This window comes from Triticum dicoccoides, chromosome 3B (genome assembly GCF_002162155.2).
Source record: "Triticum dicoccoides isolate Atlit2015 ecotype Zavitan chromosome 3B, WEW_v2.0, whole genome shotgun sequence".
Taxonomy (NCBI): domain Eukaryota; kingdom Viridiplantae; phylum Streptophyta; class Magnoliopsida; order Poales; family Poaceae; genus Triticum; species Triticum dicoccoides.
The window spans coordinates 672,185,034-672,203,174 of record NC_041385.1 but is presented as its reverse complement, the minus strand read 5'-3'; positions in this window follow the sequence as shown (position 1 = coordinate 672,203,174).

Genomic DNA, 18,141 nt, shown 5'->3' with positions numbered 1-18,141 from the left:
GATTCCGTCCTTCACATCTCGTCGTTTATCGTCGTGTGTGAAGCCTTCCTCCGCATCACCCCCCCCCCCACTTTGGCCTAGCGCTCAAGACCTTCAATGTGAGGCCGAGGGTGATCGATGGGCGTCACGCGGAGTGCGGAGGCGCTATAATAAGCAAAGGTGCCGACGCCCCATGGCCAAAGGGTTCTTTCATGGAGACTTATGATTTATGGCAGCGGGAGTGGTTTTACATCACCGCCCCCCGGGGTACAAAGCGGGTGGACGCTCCAGTGTTCTGCGCGGGCCCTCCACCACAACTGGCATCATGGGTCAACAAGGGGCTGGACTGGGGGCCGGCTAACGACGTGCTGACATTGCAAAGCCGCATCCGAGACCTCCTCAAGAGGGATGTCAGTCTCGTCAAGATAATGCAAGTGATGTTGGTTCGTCGAGTCCTGCCCTGCCAATGTCGTCATGTCCGTATGTGGGAGTTCAACCCGGAAGGACCGCGAACCGTTCAACAATTCTTTGACATGACGCTCAAAGAGATGTATGAGTCATTCTTCGGATCACGAATAAAGTGTCCAGACACCACCGAGGACACAGGCCTCAATTGTAACCGTCCGGACACCCGGGTAAATACTTATGTTACCAAACACACCATCCTTTATGTTTATTATAACATCATTCTAAAGAATTGCTCTCTGTCAGGACTGGCTAAAGAAGGCAAAGAGGATTAGGTGTCCGGCCCCTCTTCCCGAAGGCTCGCTGAATCCTTTGTTGACCAGGATGCTTGACCGCGCGCCGTATCAGGTGCCATCAAGAGAAGACGAGGGGAGGAATAGAGAAGCCATAGATGGGCCTCATTTTTTACACATCCAGATATGAGGAGTAGGTGCCTCCACGAAGGAGGATAATCGGGGAGGGGAATCTAAAATCCCTTCTCCTCAAGGTAAGAAAAGGTCCGCCTCTAAAGATTTGGAAACAGAGGTTTTCAAACGAGGGAAGAAACCCTCCCCAGAGGACCCTGCCCCAGAGGGCGTCCTTACCACGCAGCGCCCGCAAGGGGGCCAGCCTTCCACCAAGTCGTAAGTGAAAGAGTACTTTGGTGAACATATCCCATTTTGTCTCTGAGGATAATGACCAAAACATATTTGTTGCAGTCCGGCTCGCAGCCCTTCCCCAAAGGGTTCATCCTCGAGGGATCTTCTTCCGGAGATGATGGAGAGCGAGACGCCTCCCTCTGCCTCCCCGTCACATGGGGCGGACGACCCCGAGGTGTCATCACGGAGGATTTCTCCTGATCCACCAAGGCCAAAAGTTGACACTTCGACTGCCCGGAGTCTGGAATATCCGGCTCCCAAAGAGAGCTTTAGGAGGAGTCCGAAATTGTCCGGCACACAACCGGACACACTAATGGGCCTTCTGGAGCGAGCGGCCATCTCAGAGACACATCGTGCCTTAATGGGTATGGTGGTTGAGAGGATTTTGTCCACGAAAAGCGGTTTGAATGAAGCTTTTACGAGTCTACTAAGAGGCTTTGAGGTACACAAAAAAATGTATTTTTGATGGTTCCACACATGCTAAGTGTGCTCTGTATAGATAGTAGCCCCTGAGACTCTGGTTGCCATCAATGTGGCGGATAGAGGATCATAATCTCTATTAATAATCGTGCTGTGGTGGATAGAGGGTCCGGCGACTAACCAATCAGCTGATTTTGCCGAACTAAAGCGGCAGCTGGACGTGGTCGATGCTGATATCGCGCTTGTTAACAAGCGGCTTTACGAGGCCCAGGGTATGTATATTCGGCTTGTCAGCAAATATTTAAGAGGAGCATGATGCTAGTATCTATAATATGTTGTGACTGTAGATGGAGCTGCTTCCGTGGAGACCCTTCAGGCGGAGATTGCCCGAACCAAGAAGCAAGCCCGGATAAGTGATGCAGCCGCTTTGAAGGCGGTCGAGGAGTTAAGAGCCGAACAGGCTGCTCATCGCCAGAGCGAAGAAAAGATAGCCCAGATGGCTACCGCGCTGGAAGATGCTGCCAACCGCCATGAGCTCCTCGAAAAGGAAAATCAAGCAAAAGCGGTTGACCTGAAGAAGGCCCTGGAGGCAGCCAAGGAAACCCGCTCTGAAATGAGGGGGATGAGAGAGGAGCTTCGTGAAGCCGGAGATATCGTGGCTGGAAAGCCCTATCTGTTGCGGATGAAATTCGGGGATCCGAAGTATGCCCCTATGGATCAGTTGTGGAGTGCGGCAGACGCATATGCGGACCTGGCAAAGAGTGATGTTGATGCATCCGAGTTTTACAAGATCGGAAAGACCATAAGGCTGAGAGGTTATTCTGGTCGTAGTTCAGTGCCCCGACGCGTCCGCTGCCTTTAAATGAAAAGATGGTTGCATGGGCCAAACTCCACAGGTTGTCCGGGCTTACTATGAGGTCTGTCATGGATCATCTTGGGCCACAAGGACCAAGGCCGGACAGCTATTTTGGATTGGTGCAACAATTCCTTGGTGCTGTGTCGCATATCGATGTTGTGAATGTTGGGTTCTACAGTAGGGTGCGTTGACTGCAAATTAAAATTTTCCTACGCGCAGAACAACAGGAACATGCTATGGGAGATGGATCACAGTTTGTTACCACTAGACGCGTAGTGCCGTGCAGCGGAAGAAGAGTTGGGGTAGCGCGTCCGCGTGGATCTCTCCTCCTCGTCCGATCTCCCTCGAATAGTCGGTCGTCCGATCCCACGTAAAAGTTTGCCGGAGCGGCGCAAGTGCACCGCCTCTAACGGTATCCGCGCGTGCAGGAGGAACACCGTGCGGCGGACTGCTAGGTCCAATCACACAGTCGGTGGCGAGTGGAGGTGGCTATTCGCAACACATGCAAACCCTAGTCGTAGTGCTGAAGTGATCAACCGCATGAGTGTGCCGCACATCCACTTTATATAGGCATCCATCGCGGGCTCAACACTTGGGCCTCGCACAGACCCTAAAGCCCAAAGTCTACTCGGTCACGTTCCTAGTCCAGTTCGGATCACATCCGACCAGCGTCCTATGAACCGACCTCGTAGGTTCCTTCCCTTAAGCGCGCGACCCCTTAGGTTCAAGTCAGCTTGGTCACAGTTCGGATCACCTCCGACCTTCACGGTTGGTAGCAGCCTCTAGCAAGGCGTGCCGACCACTAAGCAGACTATGAAGCTGGTTAGGCGAACCTGTACAACGTGTCACACTTTTGTTCCCTTTGCCTCATGATATATGTTGTCAGGCTCAAGGCGAGACTGTCATCCTTGTGCTAGCCCGACCTCTTTCTCGTTCCAGTGATACCGACCACAAACCAGATTATCTCATAATCCTTGTCGCATGGCCATGCTTATCCTGGTCGGATCACACGAGGGGCCCAGAGTATATCTCTCCTGATCGAAGGGGCAAATCCCATCTTGCTCGACCATGTCTCGCAGCATGGGACTGGACAAACCCGAAACCTACCTTTGTAACTACCCAGTCACGGAGTAGCGTTTGGTCGGCCCAAAGCAAGTCTGTCACCATCCCGAGTACATGCGTCATCTCAGGTCTTAGGACATAGAACGTATGTTGTACTAGAGACTCACAGATGACATATCAATGCGTCTCATAGTTGGGTCTGTCCGACTCGGACCTTATCTCGACTCAGATCGGACTACGTCGAATCCGACCAGACCTTTTCCAAGTCCATATTATCCGGTTAGCATCCAATTCTCCATGGCTAGTGAGACCAAGCCATCGACCGTGTCATATGCTAGTCTAGTCGGCTGCGCATCCACACAGCCCTTTCGACTAGGAACCTTTTAGGACAGTTATCATACAATGCATAGTCCCACAAACAAGTCATGTACTTGCTGATACACATCATTGACAATGCCTAAGGACTATCTTTATTCATAAACACATAGGAAATATCATCATACATGATTGCCTCTAGGGCATATCTCCAACAGTCTCCCACTTGCACTAGAGTCAACCAAATAGACATCGAATGCCCATAGCTCTAACGTGCCCCTCATGCTTGGGTTGTGGAAGAGGCTTAGTCAATGGATCTGCAACATTTGCATCCGTGTGAATCTTGCATAACTCTACATCACCATTCTTAATGATCTTTCGTATCAGGTGATATTTCCGGTCTATGTGTCTGACCTTGTGGTGATTCCTCGGCTCCTTGGCTTGTGCGATGGCACCAGAATTATCACAATAAAGGTCCAACGGTTTCACCGAGACTGGGAAAATACCAAGATCATCCAGAAAATGCCGGATCCAAACACCTTCCTTTGCAGCTTCACAAGCCGCAATGTATTCGGCTTCTATGGTAGAATCGGCCACCGTATCCTGCTTGGAACTCATCCAGTGCACTGCTCCTCCGTTCAGGACGTACACGAATCCGGACTGTGATCGACAATCATCTCTATCGGTTTGGAAACTAGCATCGACGTAACCCATTACGACAAGATCTTCCTCCCCTCCATAAACTAGGAACATCTCTTTAGTCCTTCTTAGGTACTTCAAAATAGTCTTTTCTGCTGCCCAGTGACTCTCACCTGGGTTGGCCTGGTATCACGCCCAATATGCGACACTATCCTAAAGAGACTCGAAGGTCCCACCAAGGATAGAACCGCATATTGAAACGCTTTTGCAAGGTGGATATCATTACATCAACATTACATAATAGGTAGGCATACATACATAAGGCATACCATGCCACATGAATACAACATCATCTTACATAAGAGCACCATCCGACTACGGATGAAACACAAAACAGAAACTCAAACGACATCCACCCTGCTAGCCCAGGCTGCCGACCTGGAACCTATCCCCTGATCGAAGAAGAAGGAGAAGACGAAACTCCAAAACAAGCAAGCATCGCTCTCGCGTCAAGATCATCGCAACCTGTACCTGCAACTGTTGTTGTAGTAATCTGTGAGCCACGAGGACTCAGCAATCCATTTACCATGGGTATCAAGACTAGCAAAGCTTAATGGGAAAGGAAGGGGTAAAGTGGTGAGGTTGCAGCAGCGACTAAGCATAATATGGTGGCTAACATACGCAAGTAAGAGCGAGAAGAGAGCAAGTGGAACGGTCGTGAAGCTAACAATGATCAAGAGGTGATCCTGAACACCTACTTACGCCAAACATAACACAGAAACCGTGTTCACTTCCCGGACTCCGCCGAGAAAAGACCATCACGGCTACACACGCGGTTGATGCATTTTAGTTCGGATCTGGTGTCAAGTTATCTACAACCAGACATTAAAAAATTCCCATCTGCCACATAACCGCGGGCACGACTTTCAAAAGATAATACCCTGCAGGGGTGTCCCAACTTAGCCCATGATAACCTCTCGCGATCAACGAAGGATATTCCTTCTCCCAGGAAGACCCGATCAGTCTCTGAATCCCGGTTTACAAGACATTTCAACAATGGTAAAACAAGACCAGCAAGACCGCCCGATGCGCCGATAATCCCAATAGGAGCTGCACATATCTCGTTCTCAGGGCAACACCGGATAAGCTAAGCGTACAGGTACCGACGTAACCCAAGTTGCCAAGGGATGGTCCCGCACGGTGCTCTAGTTTGGACAACACTTAGACAAGCATTGGCCCGGGGGGGCTATAATAAAGATGACCCTCCAGAGAGAGACTCCCAAGGAAAAAGTAGGTGGTGGTGAGGCAAATGGTAAAACCAAGGTTGGGCCTTGCTGGAGGAGTTTTATTCAAAGCGAACTGTCAAGGGGGTCCCATAAATCACCCGGCCGTGTAAGGAACGCAAAATCCGGGAACATAACACCGGTATGACGGAAACTAGGGCGGCAAGAGTGGAACAAAACACCAGGCATAAGGCCGAGCCTTCCACCCTTTACCAAATATATAGATGCATTAATAATATAAGAGATATTGTGATATCCCAACATAACCCTGTCCACCATGGAGCAATCTTCAACTTCACCTGCAACTAGCAACGCTATAAGAGGGGCTGAGCAAAGCGGTAACATAGCCAAGCAACGGTTTGCTAGGAAGGGTGTCCAAGGTTAGAGGTTCATGGCAATTTGGGAGGCTTGAAGAACAAGTGATAGGAAGCGCAGCATAGCGATAGAACGAAACAACTAGCATAGCAATGATAGTAGTGAGATCCAGGGTAGCGGTCATCTTGCCTGAAATCCCGCTAGGAAGAAGAATGAGTCGATGAAGTAGACGAACCAATGTAGTCGAATGAATCCTCACAACTCCGGAACGAAACCGAATCTAACGAGAGAAGCAACCCGGAAAGAAGCAAACAATATGGTAAACAACCATCACAAAGACATGGCATGGTGCACAATCAAGTATGATGCATGTTTGGTTTAATGAGGCATGGCATGGCAAAGTGCAACAAACAATACTACAAGTTAAGTGGAGCTCAATATGCAACGAGTTGCATATTGACAAAACACCACATCAATTATTTAGCTATCTCTCGTTTATGTACTCAACAATATTAAATGTTGTTAAACATGGCAAGAGCTAAAACATAATAAAACTACCTAGCTAGGCAAGTTTAAATGAGGCCGGAAACAACAAACAACAATTCCAGAAAATCCCCATATGTACATTTCGAATTTGGTACTGTTCTGCCCTAAAACATATTTTAAAGTTGTTAAACAGGAAAATAAAGTGGACCATGTTAAACTAGGCATTTTTCCACCCCATTTACATATAAAGTTTATTAAATTTGGAGCTACGGTTATTTAATTATAAAATAAATCATTTTAACGTGGCATTTATGCAAAAGTAAACAAACAGCAAGTTTAAACATATTTAACATGGATGAAAGTGGCAAATTAATAATCTACACAATATTCTAAGCATTTTACATATATAAATCATTTTAATCCGATGCACGGCTGTTGAGTTATTAAATGCATGAACATGGAGGGTTTTTCTGCAAAACAGTAAACTCTGGATAAATAGCTAAAATCGCAGGCAGAAAAAAAGGTACTGGGCTAAATCAGTGGGCGGCTGGGTGCTCACCAAGGCCCGAGGCCCGGTCGGTGGAGCAGTAGGCTGGTAGGCCGACGCAGGGGAGTTGCTGGGCCGAAGCAGAGGAGCGGCTGGGCCGGATCTAGCGAAGGGGAAGTGGCTCAGGCGCGTGCGGTCGGTCATGGGACTTGGCGCGGTCAACGCGAGTGAGGACCGGGACGAGGCGCTGGTTCAGGCGAGCGAAGCAGAGGCCGGCGACGCCATGGACTTGCGAAGGTGAAGCATCTCCGGCAAGGCGAGGATGGGGCGAAGGCGACCCGTTCCGGCGGCGGGGACGCGGCGCCTCGCCGGATCTAGTGGAGACGGTGAAGAACAGAGCAGGGCAGCAGCGGGAGCTGCAAGGCCATGACGGGGAGAAATTCAGAGAAAAACAGAGAGGAAAGGTGGAAGGAGGGAAGGAGGCGGGGCATGGCGCTTGACCCGTGGTTGCCGGAGTCGTGCTCGCCGGCACTAAGGAGGAGGCCAGGGCGGCGAGGTCCTGGAGACCCTGGGCTCGGGCGCTTGGCCTTGGGAGCATCTAGCTTAAAGGGCACCGATGAGGCGAGGCAGGGGAGGCCTCGGACGCCATGGCTTGGGGCACGAGGAGAGCTTGAGCGCGGGACGGCGAGGTCCTGCCAGCATCCTGGTACAGAGAAAACGGGAGAGAAAGATGAGATACAGAGAGGAGGAAAACGGGGGAAGGAGAGGGCGCGACGGGGCTCATCTGGTGGTGGTGCTCCACGGCATAGGGAGCTCCAGTGGTCGGGCTGCGCGAGGGAGACGAGGTGAGGAGGAGGCGCTCGGGATAGGAGCTGGCTGCGGGAGGAGTGGGAGAAGAGGAGCTCCTCCAGTTGGCCGGGTGGATCCAGGGGAGGAGGCTGACTGCGAGAGGAATTGGCAGGCTGTTAGTGGCGAGCGATGGTTGGGGAGGGATGGATCCCGAGAGGGATTTGGTGAGTGGGTGGCGGCGGCTGATCCAGGAGGAGGAAGGCAGGTGGCGGCGGCTAGGGGGGACAAATGTCCTAGGATTTAGGGTTTGGTCTAAAAAATGAATAAGGAGGTTTATATATATATAGGAAAGAGTGGAGTTTGGATCATCCGATCGAAATCGGACGATCGAGATAAAGTAGGCTTGGGAAGTCCAAATAAGAAAACGGAGATGTTTTATAGATGTTTGGGGATGATCCGGACTCATCGGTCACGACAGAGCGGGTCGGGTTCGGGACAACTTTCGGACGCGCGCAAGGGGTCGATGCACTATGCAAGGAGGGGTTAGGTGGTTTGACAAGAGGGAATCAAAAACATGATTGGTCTCGAAACGGTCAACGAAGGCAACAACAAGAAGCGAGGAGCGGCAACTACAAGCGGATGCAAGTTTATGAAAACATGCAGATGCAATGCGCATGATGCTATGAGATGAGATGCATGACATGAACAACATGCAAAACAAAAGACAAAACCCAACCACGAAGGAAAATAATATATCACATAGCCGGAAATGGCAAGAGTTGGAGTTACGAATATGGAAAGTTGTATCCGGGGCGTTACAACACTCCACCACTACGAGAGGATCTCGTCCCGAGATCTAGGATGGCATCGGAGGGAAAAGGAAGAGGAAGATAAGAGGTAAACTTAGTTGCTTCTTCAACAAACGAGTGAAACCATGATCCTTGAGAGGTTGAAAAACTTGGAATAAAGAACACAACCGAGTTGAACGAAGTTGAGAGCACTCTGGTAGAAAATAGAAACAAGGAACACCATGTGAACCTTGGGGGTTGCAAAGCTATGAACGACGAGTACAATGGACAAGAAGGAATTGAAACCACTCTGGTTGAAACAAGATGAATAAGGAACAAGGACGATCAAATTCGGACAACACTCCGGTTCAAAAGAGATGCAAGACTTGATAAGATGAAAAGAACTTGAAGAGATGACATAACACTCCGTTAAATGGATAAGCACGAAAAAAACACGATCCTCACAATTCGAGATGATGAGTGAAAAGAGCAACATCATAATGCCTCCGGAAGAAAGAATAGAAGATAGATCATTGGAATAACATAATGTAGGAGAAAATGCCAACTTCTGCCACAAATGATCTTGGAAAGCACCCTTCCAAGAAGGTTATAACGGAGTTGTTGCAAAACCAACAACGAAAAGAATAAGCTTGTAGTGGGCTTATGGAAAACATCTCAAGACTATGAGGTGACAACCGACCACTAATGGAAACCATTGATTTGATTAAGAGCACCAAAGAGATGAAAACTTCTTCCACCAAGAGGATAAAGAGCAAGCTTGGGTCATGCATAATCGCCACAAATAGCAACAACCCTTAAGGAAGAGCTTTAGGTGAAATCTGACACAAGATAACTCCAACGAAGAAGTTGATTGGTCGAAAAGATCTCTTGAACAAAGAGAAAATGATGGATTTAAAATACCTCATTCCTGACAACATATGAATCATGAAACATGAAGGAAATTGTCAAGAGTGACATAACACCACCTCAAAAGATAAGATAGAGAGAATTGCACTTTGGAATGCAAGATGAAGAATACTTGAGCTCCTCAAAACAAAACATGTGTTGAGCACCATGTTTATTTTAGAGTATAGCTTGACGGATCATAACTTGGGGAGAAATCTTGAAGAACAATTGAAGAATGAAGAGAATCCTTGATGAACCACCATGTAGAGCCTCCATGGAGAACTCCGGTAATAAAAAGATGATAAAAAGAAAGAGAAGTTGAAAACACAAGGTGAAGCCTTGTGATGATTTAGAAGGAGCTTCGCGAGGAGATAATGCGGAAAACTTGGAACTCCGGAAAAAAGATGAAACACTAGAACCGTGAAATGTGACATGATGAACAACGATGGAAAGAAGAAACTAGATCACTTGGATGAAACAATAATAAGAATTACGTTATGTGTATCCTTCACCAATTTAAATGATGACAAGCAACGGATTTGGCATAACTTATTCTTCTTGAGGGATTGAAAAGAGATATAGCACCAACTTGAAGAAGTTATTGATGGGACCACCGGTGGGATTGGAAACAACGAATGAAATGATACGGTAGCAGAGGAAGAGGAATCTCGAACGAACCACCGTAAGAATTGAAAATGAAAGTAGCAAAGCCACAATTCACCGGGAAGAATTGGAAAATGAATGAAGATACTTGAGGGGATTTAGATACATGAGAGCGAAGAGGCCATGAACTGATTAGAGGTTATTTGAACGATGCACCGGTAAGATTTGGAGAACGATAGCTACACGCTGAGAATGAAGAATTAACACATGATGGCCTTCGGAGGAAAGAAATGGAAACAACTCATGAAATACTCCGGATGGTAAGAAAAGAATTCTCACAATCGAAAACAATTATGAGAGGATGGCATAGCTAGCACTATGAATCTTCAAGAGAGCGGACCAAGATTTAGGAGAAATCCTTCTTCGGTCTTCAAATGTTGAGAATGATGATGAGAACCACCATGAATTATTGAGGCACTCCGGAACAATGAAGAATAGAAAGATTGAATCGACGATGAAAGAATTTGGAAGATCTTGGACAAAGGCATATGACTGATGGAATCCATTCTTACGTCACACTTTGAAAAGAATTTGAGAATCGCTCCGGATAAATTAGAAGAGTCAGGTAAGATCCTGGGGAAAAAGACCTATGGGTTAGGGCCCACTGAAAAGAAAACACCGTTGAACAATTTTAAAGAGAGGTTGCACCGGTTGAATTAAATGGCTTGAATGAGATAACAACCTTGAAATATCTTGAACAGATTGAGAACAGAAACACAAGTCTTGTGAGATATCTTCAGCACTCCAGAACAAATGAATAGGAAGAAGTGAATGATTAAGAGGTGCATCGGCATGAGAAAGCATTAGAAACGAGGAAAGGAATATGGTGAATATCGAAAGCTTGAATTGGATCCACCGGAGAAGAAACAACAATGAAGAATGATGGACTTGAAACTGTTGAGCATCTTCATGGGAAATCACCGGATAAGAACATTGAAAGAAAAGAATGAAGAGACTTCACATCCATAAGATGGATACTTGATTAAGATATCTGAGTCCTTGAAGAAAAGGGAGGGAGGGCAGGAAAACAAAGGCAACTTGGGGACGGGCGAAACGGATACCATTGAGAAAACTTAGAATTGATCTTGCGGATGTTGAAATGATCGGATCCACTTGGAGAGAAGCACGCCGGTTGGAAAGAATTGACATGACAATCTTGATGATCAAAAGGATTAGTACTCTCATAGAAATATGAGAACACCATTTAGGAAAGGTATAGAATCAACACTTGACATTGAAGCAACTCGAATACCACAAATAAAACAAAACAAAGGATTTGGCTTGCAGAATAAGCTGGAACAAACATATGATAGAGATTTACCCAATCCCATATCATGCATCTGTTGGAAAGATATTCTAGGAGCTACTTGAATTCCCACCTATAAACTCCCGAAACTTTCTGGTTATGCAATCTGGTGTTGGGGATACAGGGGAAGCAATATATCTCACCCAAACTAACAATCCCTACATCCAGTTGTATCCATCCGTCAACACATAACCAAGAAACCTTCAGAAATCGTGTACCTCAACCTTCGAAAAGCATCCGTTATACGAGCTATGGCAATACTCCCAAACTCCCCAGTACTGGGTGGTGTCGAGGTTATCTCACCAACAACTGCATAAAAGAGATTTTCGATGTCGGCAAAACTCAGGTATTCCAGAACTGCAACGATAAAATTGTGACGACAACACCTCGGAGCTCAACTCCTCGGGACACTGCCACAACCCCTAAATGTCAGGAGGCACCAACAACAATGTTCTCGTCACAAGACTATCAGAACGATTCCAAGATACCCGCGTGATCCTAAAAAAAGATAGTGAAATTTGAGGAGAGGAAAGACAAAACATCTATGTCAGGAGACCTCACCAGAGCGATGAAGGGACTGAGGATTAAAAAGAATCCTACTCTCCGATATATATAATCCTAAGACTCAAAATAGTTTTCTTCTAGACTCAACAACGACCAACAATCAAGGGGGCTCCTATGGTCGGTCGAGGCTCTGATACCAACTTGTCACGCCCAATATGCGACACAATCCTAAAGAGACTCAAAGGTCTCACCAAGGATAGAACCGCATATTGAAACGCTTTTGCAAGGTGGATATCATTACATCAACATTACATAATAGGTAGGGATACATACATAAGGCATACCATGCCACACGAATACAACATCATCTTACATAAGAGCACCATCCGACTACGGATGAAACACAAAACAGAAACTCAAACGACATCCACCCTGCTAGCCCAGGATGCCGACCTGGAACCTATCCCCTGATTGAAGAAGAAGCAGAAGACGAAACTCCAAAACAAGCAAGCATCGCTCTTGTGTCAAGATCATCGCAACCTGTACCTGCAACTGTTGTTGTAGTAATCTGTGAGCCACGAGGACTCAGCAATCCCATTACCATGGGTATCAAGACTAGCAAAGCTTAATGGGAAAGGAAGGGGTAAAGTGGTGAGGTTGCAGCAGCGACTAAGCATAATATGGTGGCTAACATACGCAAGTAAGAGCGAGAAGAGAGCAAGCGGAACAGTCATGAAGCTAACAATGATCAAGAGGTGATCTTGAACACCTATACACAGAAACCGTGTTCACTTCTCGGACTCCGCCGAGAAGAGACCATCACGGCTACACACGTGGTTGATGCATTTTAGTTCGGATCTGGTGTCAAGTTATCTACAACCGGACATTAAAAAATTCCCATCTGCCATATAACCGCGGGCACAACTTTCGAAAGATAATACCCTGCAGGGGTATCCCAACTTAGCTCATGATAAGCTCTCGCGATCAACGAAGGATATTCCTTCTCCCAGGAAGACCCGATCAGTCTCGGAATCCCGGTTTACAAGACATTTCGACAGTGGTAAAACAAGACCAGTAAGACCGCCCGATGCGCTGATAATCCCGATAGGAGCTGTACATATCTCGTTCTTAGGGCAACACCGGATAAGCTAAGCGTACAGGTACTGACGTAACCCAAGTTGCCAAGGGATGGTCCCGCATGGTGCTCTAGTTTGGACCAACACTTAGACAAGCATTGGCCCAGGGGGGCTATAATAAAGATGACCCTCGAGAAAGTGACTCCCAAGGAAAAAGTAGGTGGTGGTGATGCAAATGGTAAAACCAAGGTTGGGCCTTGCTGGAGGAGTTTTATTCAAAGCGAACTGTCAAGGGGGTCCCATAAATCACCCGACCGCGTAAGGAACGCAAAATCCAGGAATATAACACCGGTATGACGGAAACTAGGGCGGCAAGAGTGGAACAAAACACCAGGCATAAGGCCAAGCCTTCCACCCTTTACCAAATATATAGATGCATTAATAATATAAGAGATATTGTGATATCCCAACATAACCCTGTCCGCCATGGAGCAATCTTCAACTTCACCTGCAACTAGCAACGCTATAAGAGGGGCTGAGCAAAGCAGTAACATAGCCAAGCAACGGTTTGCTAGGAAGGGTGTCAAAGGTTAGAGGTTCATGGCAATTTGGGAGGCTTGAAGAACAAGTGATAGGAAGCGCAACATAGCGATAGAACGAAACAACTAGCATAGCAATGATAGTAGTGAGATCCAGGGTAGCGGTCATCTTGCCTGAAATCCCGCTAGGAAGAAGAACGAGTCGATGAAGTAGACGAACCAATGTAGTCGAACGAATCCTCACAACTTTGGAACGAAACCAAAGCTAACGAGAGAAGCAACCCGGAAAGAAGCAAACAATATGGTAAGCAACCATCAGAAAGACATGGCATGATGCACAATCAAGTATGATGCATGTTCAGTTTAATGAGGCATGGCATGGCAAAGTGCAACAAACAATACTACAAGTTAACTGGAGCTCAATATGCAACGAGTTGCATATTCACAAAACACCACATCAATTATTTAGGTATCTCTCGTTTATGTACTCAACAATATTAAATGTTGTTAAACATGGCAAGAGCTAAAACATAATAAAACTACCTAGCTAGGCAAGTTTAAATGAGGCCGGAAACAACAAACAACAATTCCGGAAAATCCCCATATGTACATTTCGAATTTGGTACTGTTCTGCCCTAAAACATATTTTAAAGTTGTTAAACAGGAAAATAAAGTGGACCATGTTAAACTAGGCATTTTTCCACCCCATTTACATATAAAGTTTATTAAATTTGGAGCTACGGTTATTTAATTATAAAATAAATCATTTTAACATGGCATTTATGCAAAATTAAACAAACAGCAAGTTTAAACATATTTAACATGGATGAAAGTGGCAAATTAATAATCTACACAATATTCTAAGCATTTTACATATATAAATAATTTTAATCCGATGCACGGTTGTTGAGTTATTAAATGCATGAACATGGAGGGTTTTTCTGCAAAACAGTAAACTCTGGATAAATAGCTAAAATCGCAGGCAGAAAAAAAGGTAGTGGGCTAAATCAGTGGGCGGCTGGGTGCTCACCAAGGCCCGAGGCCCGGTCGGTGGAGCAGTAGGCTGGTAGGCCGACGCAGGGGAGTTGCCGGGCCGAAGCAGAGGAGCGGCTGGGCCGGATCTAGTGAAGGGGAGGTGGCTCAGGTGCGTGCGGTCGGTCGTGGGACTTGGCACGGTCAACGCGAGTGAGGACCGGGACGAGGCGCTGGTTCGGGCGAGCAAAGCAGAGGCCGGCGACACCATGGACTTGCGAAGGCGAAGCATCTCCGGCAAGGCGAGGATGGGGCGAAGGCGACCCGTTCCAGCGGCGGGGACGTGGCGCCTCGCCGGATCTGGCGGAGACGGTGACGAACGGAGCAGGGCAGCGGCAGGAGCTGCAAGGCCATGACGCGGAGAAATTCAGAGAAAAACAGAGAGGAAAGGTGGAAGGAGGGAAGGAGGCGGGGCATGGCGCTTGACCCGTGGCTGCCAGAGTCGTGCTCGCCGGCACGGAGGAGGAGGCCAGGGCGGCGAGGTCCTGGAGACCCTGGGCTCGAGCGCTTGGCCTTGGGAGCGTCTGGCTGAAAGGGCACCAATGAGGCGAGGCAGGGGAGGCCTCGGACTCCATGGCTTGGGGCACGAGGAGAGCTTGAGCGCGGGACGGCGAGGTCCTGCCAGCATCCTGGTACAGAGAAAACGGGAGAGAAAGATGAGATACAGAGAGGAGGAAAACGGGGGAAGGAGAGGGCGCGATGGGGCTCATCTGGTGGTGGTGCTCCACGGCGGAGGGAGCTCTAGTGGTCGGGCGGCGCGAGGGAGACAAGGTGAGGAGGAGGCGCTCGGGACAGGAGCTGGCTGCAGGAGGAGTGGGAGAAGAGGCGCTCCTCTGGTTGGCCGGGTGGATCCAGGGGAGGAGGCTGACTGCGAGGGGAATTGGAAGGCTGTAGGTGGCGAGCGATGGTTGGGGAGGGATGGATCCCGAGAGGGATTTGGTGAGTGGGTGGCGGCAGCTGATCCAGGAGGAGGAAGGCAGGTGGCGGCGGCTAGGGGGGACAAATGTCCTAGGATTTAGGGTTTGCTCTAAAAAATGAATAAGGAGGTTTATATATATAGGAAAGAGTGGAGTTTGGATCATCCGATCGAAATCGGACGATCGAGATAAAGTAGGCTTGGGAAGTCCAAATAAGAAAACGGAGGTGTTTTATAGATGTTTGGGGATGATCTGGACTCATCGGTCACGACAGAGCGGGTCGGGTACGGGACAACTTTCGGACGCGCGCAAGGGGTCGATGCACTGTGCAAGGAGGGGTTAGGTGGTTTGACAAGAGGGAATCGAAAACATGATTGGTCTCGGAACGGTCAACGAAGGCAACAACAAGAAGCGAGGAACGGCAACTACAAGCAGATGCAAGTTTATGAAAACATGCAGATGCAATGCGCATGATGCTATGAGATGAGATGCATGACATGAACAACATGCAAAACAAAAGGCAAAACCCAACCACGAAGGAAAAAAATATATCACATAGCCGGAAATGGCAAGAGTTGGAGTTACAAATATGGAAAGTTGTATCCGGGGCGTTACACTTGGTATCTGCTTGTTAGGCTTATAGCAAAAGCAACATCAGGCCTTGTACATATCATGGCATACATGATGGATCCGATTGCCGAGGCATACGGAATCCTACTCATCCTGCTTCGCTCATCAGATGTCGAAGGACCCTGAGTCTCGCTTAGCCTTATACCATGTGAGAGCGGTAAGAACCCTTTCTTCACCTCACTCATGTTGAACTGCTTCAACACTTTATCTATGTATGTGCTCTGTTTTAAGCCAAGCAGCCTCCTCGATCTATCTCTATAGATCTTAATGCCTAAAATATACACTGCCTCACCAAGGTATTTCATCAAAAACTTGCTATTCAATGATTCCTTGACCGAGTTTAGCATCGAAACATTGTTCCCGATCAACAATATGTCATCCACATACAAGATCAAAAACACTATTGAGCTCCCACTTAACTTCTTGTATAAACAAGAGTCTTCTTCGCTTATGAAACCGAGATCAGTGACGACCTCATCAAAACGAATGTTCCAACTCCGAGATGCTTGCTTCAACCCATAAATGGATCTTTTGAGCTTGCATACCTTACTAGTGCTAGTCGGATCGACAAAACCCTCGGGCTGTATCATATACACGTCCTCAGTTAAATTTCCGTGAAGGAAAGCCGTTTTGACATCCATCTGCCGTATCTCGTAATCGAAATATGCAGCTATAGCTAGTATGATCCTCACTGATTTTAGCATCGCTACCGGCGAGTAAGTCTCGTCGTAGTCAATTCCTTGAACGTGTCCATGACCCTTAGCGACAGGCCTAGCTTTGTGGATCTGAACATTTCCATCCACATCGGTTTTCTTTTTAAAGACCCATTTGCAACCTATGGCCATTACGCTAGGCGGCGGATCAACCAAGTCCCAGACTTGATTCTCATCCATGGACTTTAACTCGGATCTCATGGCCTCCAACCATGCCTCGGAATCTGGGCTCACCATCGCTTCCGCATACGTGGTCGGCTCGTCGCTTTCTAGCAACAATACATCACGCACTCTGCGCAATCTTTCCGACCTCCACGGTTCTGGTGCCGCTTCCACTACAGGTTCCCTGACTGAGTCCAGTATGATCTCATCACCAGCCGAGCCATCCCCGAGTGGTCCTCGAATTTCTTCGAGTTGAACCGTCCTCCCACTGGCCTTCCGACTCAGAAACTCTTTCTCAAGGAAAACCCCGTTCCGAGCAACAAATACTTTGTTCTCTTCCCGGTTGTAGAAGCTATATCCCAAGGTTTCCCTCGGATATCCCACGAATATGCATTTATCTGATTTAGGTGTAAGCTTGTCTGACATAAGTCGCTTGACAAATGATTCACAACCCCAAATCTTTAGAAAAGACAAACTGCGACTCTTCCCGGTCCACATCTCATGTGGTGTCTTGTCTACAGATTTTGATGGTACCCTGTTAAGTGTGAAAGCTGCTGTTTCTAGAGTGTATCCCCAGAATGACAAGGGTAAATCCGATTTGCTCATCGTAGACCAGACCATGTCCAACAAGGTTCTATTCCTCCGTTCCGACACGCCATTTCTCTATGGCGTACCCAGAGGTGTGAGCTGAGGTACTATACCTCGGCTTTTTAGATGATCATCAAACTCCTGGCTCATGTACTCACCTCCACGATCAGATCGTAGAAGTTTTATAGTCTTGCCGAGCTGATTCTCAACCTCGTTTTGAAACTCTTTGAAATTTTCAAAAGTCTCCGACTTGTGCCTCATCAAATAGATATATCCATATCTACTCAAGTCGTCGGTAAAAGTCACGAAGTACTGATAGCCACCTCGGGCAGTTGTGCTCATTGGACCACACACATCACTATGTATAGGTTCCAACAGCTCGGACGCCCTCTCGCAACTCTTTGCAAAAGGAGACTTAGTCATCTTGCCAAGCAAGCATGATTCACATGTCACGAACGACCCGAAGTCGGACGAAGTTAGGAGCCCATCATCATGGAGCTTCTTCATGCGTTTCAGACTAATGTGTCCAAGCCGGCAATGCCAGAAGTATGTCTGATTTATCTCATTAGGCTTATGCCTCTTG